The 6,841-nt window shown below is 48.1% G+C and overlaps 1 protein-coding gene across 1 annotated transcript in view; it reads left to right on the top strand.

The window, feature by feature from the left end:
- Positions 1 to 4,664: 4,664 nt before the first annotated feature.
- The window catches only part of LOC141104979 (uncharacterized), a 69,518-nt gene continuing 67,341 nt past the window's right edge, over positions 4,665 to 6,841 (top strand). The window contains exon 1 of the mRNA XM_073594788.1: positions 4,665 to 4,752. The gene's annotated coding sequence lies outside the window, so the exon portion shown is untranslated. The remainder of the gene's footprint in view (positions 4,753 to 6,841) is intronic.

Below are 6,841 nucleotides of genomic sequence, written 5' to 3'. Positions count from 1 at the left end.
CTTACATGGTCTGAAGTTACTGAAAGGGGTGTATTGCAAGTAACCAGCACACATAGTTCACCGAGTGGGTCTTAACACATTGGCGTATGAAGATATAGGTGTTAAGTGGAGTAATGCAAAGACATAAGTGGTTGCCAAGAGTAATGGACATTTTATTAGCAGCCTGTCGGTAGTGTGTCCCTGTTATAAGTGGCAGCGGACTCTAGCAGCGAGAAAGATATTCGGCACTCCTGCCAGCGGTCTGTCTCTCAGAGCAACAGGAGTGGATTTGCTCCCCAGAGGTTCCCCTCACATAGAGAGGTACGGAAGTTTGAGAGTTAAGTTAAGTGCACATGTGGAGAGTGCACGGCGGGGCCCACTAAGCTACTGAGGAGTAGTAGTGGAAAACGGTGGACAGGTGGATGTGGACGGAGCTGAATAATGGGCCTGAAATTGTTGCTCTCTAGGAAAAGTATCCCCTTATATCAGTGTAGTGGTCCCTTACCTTGGCAACCAATGGGAGATGGAACCCCTTATATCAGTGGTCAGTGTAGTGGTCCCTTACAATGGCAACCAATGGGAGATGGAACCCCTTATATCAGTGGTCAGTGTAGTGGTCCCTTACAATGGCAACCAATGGGAGATGGAACCCCTTATATTAGTGGTCAGTGTAGTCGTCCCTTACATTGGCGACCAATGGAAGAAGGAACCCTTTCTATCAGTGGTCAGTGTAGCAGTCCCCTATATTGGTGACCCAATAGGAAAAAGATTATTATTATTATTATTATTATTATACAGTATTTATATAGCGCCAACAGTTTACGTAGCGCTTTACAACTTGAGGGTAGACAGTACAAATACAATACAATTTGATACAGTAGGAATCTGAGGGCCCTGCTCCTTAGAGCTTACAATCTAAGAGGGAAGGTCAAGAGATACAAGAGGTAATAACTGTGGGTGATGTGCTGATTGAGAAGATAAAATGTACAGTTGTTAGGTGGATGCCAGATAGGCTTCTCTGAAGAGATGAGTTTTCAGGGATCGTCTGAAAGTGGATAAAGTAGGAGAAAATCGGACGGATTGGGGTAGAGCATTCCAGAGGATGGGGGAGGCTCTGGAGAAGTCCTGGAGGCGAGCATGGGATGAGGTGACAAGGGAGTTTGAGAGCAGGAGGTCTTGGGAGGAGCGAAGAGAACGATTAGGTTGGTATTTTGTGACTAGGTTAGAGATGTAGCTAGGGGCCAGGTTGTGGATGGCTTTGTAAGTTATAGTTAGTATCTTGAATTTAATTCGGTGACTGAGTGGCAGCCAATGGAGGGATTGGCAGAGGGGTGTAGCAGACGCTGAGCGGTTTGTGTGGTGGATGAGCCTGGCCGCAGCGTTCATGATGGACTGAAGTGGGGATAGCCTATTTAGAGGTAAACCAATGAGGAGGGAGTTGCAGTAGTCAAGGCGGGAGATGACCAGGGAGTGGATTAGAAGCTTTGTGGTGTCATTGGTTAGGAAGGGGCGTATCTTGGAGATGTTGCGAAGACAGAGGCGGCAAGCTTTGGATAGTGATAGAATGTGGGGTCGAAAGGTTAGTTCAGAGTCCAGGATTACACCTAGGACCTTGGCGTGGGGAGATGGGTTGATAGTTGAGCCGTTGATCTTGACAGGGAGATCAGGGGAAGTGGCACCTGAGGGAGGAAATATCATGAGCTCGGTTTTGGATAGGTTGAGTTTGAGAAAGTGATGTGACATCCAGGCTGATATGTCTGCTAGTAAGTTGGTAATGCGTGAGGAGACAGATGGAGAGAGCTGGGGGGTGGAGAGATAGATTTGGGTGTCATCAGCGTAGAGATGATATTTAAAGCCGTGGGAGGCAATCAACTGACCCAAGGAGGTGGTGTAGATTGAGAAAAGGAGAGGTCCGAGAACAGAACCTTGGGGGACCCCAACGGAAAAAGGAAGAGGAGAGGAGGAAGTAGAGTTGTAAGTGACACTGAAGGAGCGGTGGGATAGGTAGGATGAGAACCAGCGAAGAGTACAGTCACGGAGACCAAAGGAGTGGAGTTTTTTGAGGAGGAGGGGGTGGTCCACTGTGTCAAAGGCAGCAGAGAGATCCAGGAGAAGTAGTACAGAATAGTGTCCATTGGCTTTAGCCATTAGTAGGTCATTTGAGAGTTTAAGGAGAGCAGTTTCCGTGGAGTGTTGAGGGCGAAAACCGGACTGAAGGGGATCAAGAAGTTTATTCATGGTCAGATGGTCGCTTAGTCAGTTGTAGACCAGTCTTTCAAGAAGTTTGGAGGAGAAGGAGAGTAAGGAGATGGGACGTAAGTTGTTGAGACTGGTGGGATCCAGTGAGGGCTTTTTTAGTATGGGGGTGACTAGCGCATGTTTTAGAGAGTTTGGGAAGATGCCACAAGAGAGGGAGAGGTTGAAAATGTGAGTTAGAGAGCGTAGAATCGAGTCAGAGGGTGAGCGTAGCATTTGCGAGGGAACAGGATCCAGGGGGCAAGTGGTTAGATGAGTGCTAGATAAAAGTTTAGCAACCTCAGTAGTAGTAGCAGGGTTGAATGAGGGAAGTAATGATTGTATCTGTGGACATGGGGTGTTGCATGGGGGAGGTTTTTGCGCATTGGCGATCTCCTCGTGAATTGTATCAATCTTAGTTTTGAAGTGATTGGCAATCTCCTGGGCAGTGAGTGAGTTGGTGGGTGGGGGCAGTGGAGGACAGAGTAGAGTGTTGAAGGTAGAGAAGAGTTGACGTGGACTGGATGAGAAGGTGTTGATGAGTGTGATAAAGTAGGTCTGTTTGGCAGTGTGAAGGCAGGAGTAGTATTTTAGGAGGGCAGATTTATATTGTGTGAAGTCTTCCTGGCTCTTAGTCTTATGCCACAGGCGCTCAAGAGCGCGGCTACGTTTTCTGAGACTTCTGGTGTCATCTGTTTGCCAGGGTTGTAGCAGTCGGGGCCTAATTCTGCGTGTAGTGAGGGGGGCCAGCTTGTCTAGGGAGGAAGACAGTGAGCTGATGTAGATGAAAGTGGCTAGGTTGGGGCAGGACAGGGGGGAGATTTTGTCATAGAGGTGATCAGTAGCAGAGTAGAGAAGAGAAGGGTTGAGGTGGCGAAGGTTTCTGCGTGTAAATGTTAGGCGGTTGGAGGGAGAAGAGGTGGAAGACAAGGAGAGAGCAAAAGTAATAAGGTGGTGATCAGAGAGTGGGAGTGGATTGTTGGAAAGGTTGCACGGAGTGCACAGATAGGAGAAGGCAAGGTCAAGGGTGTTGCCATTGGAGTGGGTAGGAGCCTGTATCCATTGCTTCAGGTCAAGCGATGAGGTTAGACTGAGAAGTTTAGAAGTAATAGTAGTGTTAGTGTTGACAGGGATGTTGAAGTCCCCAAGAATAATTGTGGGGATTTCAGAAGAGAGAAAGTAGGGTAGCCAGGCAGAGAAGTCATCAAGAAAGGCTGATACCGGCCCAGGGGGCCGGTAGATGACAGCAATTCTTAGAGAAATGGGAGAGAAAAGACGAATGCAGTGTGCCTCAAAAGAGGAGAGTGTCAGAGAGGGCGGTGGGTGAAGAACCTGATAGGTGCTGCATGGGGCTAGAAGGATTCCCACTCCACCTCCCTTCCGTCCACTTGGTCTGGGAGAGTGAGTCCAGAGAAGGCCCCCAAGGATCCCCTTATATCAGTGGTTAGTGTAGTGGTCTCTTACTTTGGGGACTAATTTGAAAAGGATTCCCTTATATCAGTGGTCAGTGTAGTGATCTCTTACATTGCTGACCAATGGAAGAAGGACCTCTTATATCAGTAGGAGAAGGACTCGTCTTTATATCAGTGGGAGAAGGACATTGTAACATCTTCATCAGTTTGAAGACTGTCTCCCCTTACAGATCATTGATGTCAGTTGTTACTGAGAGACAGAAATTGTTCCTTGTTCTTGGAACCCTTAGAAACCTTTGGAGGAACCATGGCTGAGAAAGGCTGGACTCCCTTGGTGGGAGTGGAGATGACCCTATCTATAAGGTGTGATATTCATGGGGTGTCACTCAGGTTTAGTGCTTTTCCAGTGAAGTCACTCCAGCCAGGGAATGCTGTTTGAGAACTTGGTGGCCCACAGTAAATGTTTAAAAAAAGGAAAACCTTGCAGAGGTTTCCACCATCACTTCAAAATTAAAGGAAAATTACACCAAGTCAATTTCTCTCATGGTATGGCTGCTCAGGCCTCAAGCTAAAGCCTTTGGTTTGATCCCTCAGACCATCTCTTAGCACCCACGTGCAAATCTACATCTCTTGCTCGGCTCTCTCTGGCAGCTCCCTACTGCTCTGACTCACATCCCGGTCTCTGGGTAGGGAATTTCATTCCTCCCGGGAGGAGCACTGAACTGCAGGGTGGGATGCATTATCCTTCCTAAGACTCTTTGATGCCTCCAAACTCCAGAAGTTACCAAACCCGGAAAACAATGAAAATCTCCTATCTCCTAATATGGAGCTCCTCAATCTGCAACCATGAGAACCCTGTGTGCCATTTATGTCCTTTTACACAATGCCAGGACCCAGCACTGTCATGCAATACATACCCACACAGCACAAGGCCGTGTTCACACTACGAGATGTTTCTCAGGGCCGCAGTTCCTCTGAGCTCCACACTCAAGGTCCTATTTCTACCCAGACAGGAAGTCTCTATGGAAGACAGGAAGTGATGTCAGGTATAAATAGGAAGTCCTGGGTGAGAGGTGAGTCAGGAGGAAGTAGAGAGGAGACGTTGCTGGAGCTGGAATTAGAGGAGGTAATAAGATCTTATTTTCTATTTACACCCAGTAACCCCCCGTCATGTCCGTCCTCTTCCTCCATAGTCACTGTGATGTCTTTTATCTCCAGCAGATGATAATACACACATATATAGTGTGGAAACCTAGATTAACCCCTTCAGAGGCAGAACATTTCCCCACTTACCGGGCCGGAACAATCTCTTCATTTTGGAGATAAATTCTAGTAATATAGTGCTCTAAGCAAACAGCACTGACAATGAATATACAAGACAATGACCATCCTGACCATACATGGCCTACAAAGGGCAATTATTACACTGCAGCAGTGGCGTTGCTAGGGGGTGGCTTTTGGGGCTATAGCCCTGAATCTGGGGCCCAAAGCCCCAAGTCTCTGCAGGGGTCCCCAAGGGGAGGGGAGGTTCTCTGGGGACCCTGATGTAAGTGGGGGGCTCTCTGGGCACCCTGATGCAAAGGGGAGGCTCTCTGGGGACCCTGATTTTAAGGGGGAGGCTCTCTGGGGACCCTGATGCAAGGGGGAGGCTCTCTGGGGACCCTGATGCAAGGGGGAGGCTCTCTGGGGACTCTGATGTAAGGAGGGGCTCTCTGGGGACCCTGATGTAAGGGGGGGCTCTCTGGGGACCCTGATGTAAGGGGGGCTCTCTGGGGACCCTGATGTAAGGGGGGCTCTCTGGGGACCCTGATGTAAGGGGGGCTCTCTGGGGACCCTGATGTAAGGGGGGGGGGCTCTCTGGGACCCTGATATAAGTGGGGGGCTCTCTGGGGATATATATACACACACACATATATTCATGTATATACATGTGTATGCCCGCCCAAGCGTATGACTTTCTTTACTATGCAGCTATGGGCTCTAGCCCCAGATATTTTTTAGACCTAGCAACACCTCTGCACTGCATTATACATTATGCAGCCAACACACTGATGGAGTGCAGGGGTCAGGAGTATAAAGTATGGAGCCTCTTACATTGCTGGTCTGGAGGAAGAAAAATTCCCCAGCCTGCCATGAAGAATAGTATTGTTATTATTATACAAGATTTATATGGTGCCAACAGTTTGTGCAGCGCTTTACAACATGAGGGCAAACAGTACAGTTACAATAAAATTCAATACAGGAGAAATCAGAGGGCCTGCTCGCTTTAGAGCTTACAATCTAAAAGGGAGGGTCAAGTGATACAAAAGGTGATAACTGTGGGGGATGGGCTGATGGGGAAAATAAATAGAAATATTATGAGCTCAGGTTTTGGATAGATTGAGTTTGAGAAAGTGGTGTGACATCCAGGCTGATATGTCTGTTAATAAATTAGTGATACGCGAGGAGACGGATGGAGTGAGCTGAGGGGTAGAGAGATAGATGTGGGTGTGGCCAGCATAGAAATGGCCCAGGGAGGAGGTGTAGATTGAGAATAGGAGAGGTCCAAGAAGAAAATCTTGGGAACCCCGATGGAGAAAAGAAGAGGAGTGGAGGAATTGGAATTGCAAGTGACACTGATGGTTCGGTGGAATTGGTAGGATGAGAGCCAGTGAAGAGCACAGTCAAGGAGACCAAAGGAGTAAAGTTTTTTGAGGAGGAGAGGGTAGTCAATCACATCAAAGGCAGCCAAAAGGTCCAGAAGTTGGCGTACAGAATAGTGTCCACTGGTTTTTGCTGTTAAGTAAGTCGCTTGTGAGTTTTAGGAGAGCAGTTTCTGTGGAGTGTTGAGGGGGAAATCCAGACTGAAGGGGATCAAGAAGGTTATTCTTAATGAGGTGGTCACTCAGTTGGTTGTAGACCAGGCGGTCAAGGAGTTTGGAGGAAAGGGGGAGCAAGGAGATGGGACATAGGTTGTTAGGCTTGGTGGGGTCTAGGGAAGGCTTTTTTAAGTATGACGGTGACTAGTGCATGCTCTAGAGAGTGGGAGAAGATGCCAGAGGAGAGGGAGAGATTGGAGATGGGGGTTAGAGAGTGTAGGTTAGAATCGGAGGGTGACCAAAGTATTTGAGAGGGAACTGGGTCCAGAGGACAGGTGGTTAGGCGGGCGTTAGAAATAAGTTTAGCCACCTCATCAATAGTAGCAGAGTTGAATAAGGGAAATGTTGAGTGTACCC

The sequence above is a fragment of the Aquarana catesbeiana genome, linkage group LG08 (genome assembly GCF_042186555.1).
Source record: "Aquarana catesbeiana isolate 2022-GZ linkage group LG08, ASM4218655v1, whole genome shotgun sequence".
In the NCBI taxonomy this organism is placed as follows: Eukaryota; Metazoa; Chordata; class Amphibia; order Anura; family Ranidae; genus Aquarana; species Aquarana catesbeiana.
The sequence above is the reverse complement of the archived record's forward strand: the minus strand, read 5'-3'. Positions and strand labels throughout refer to the sequence as shown.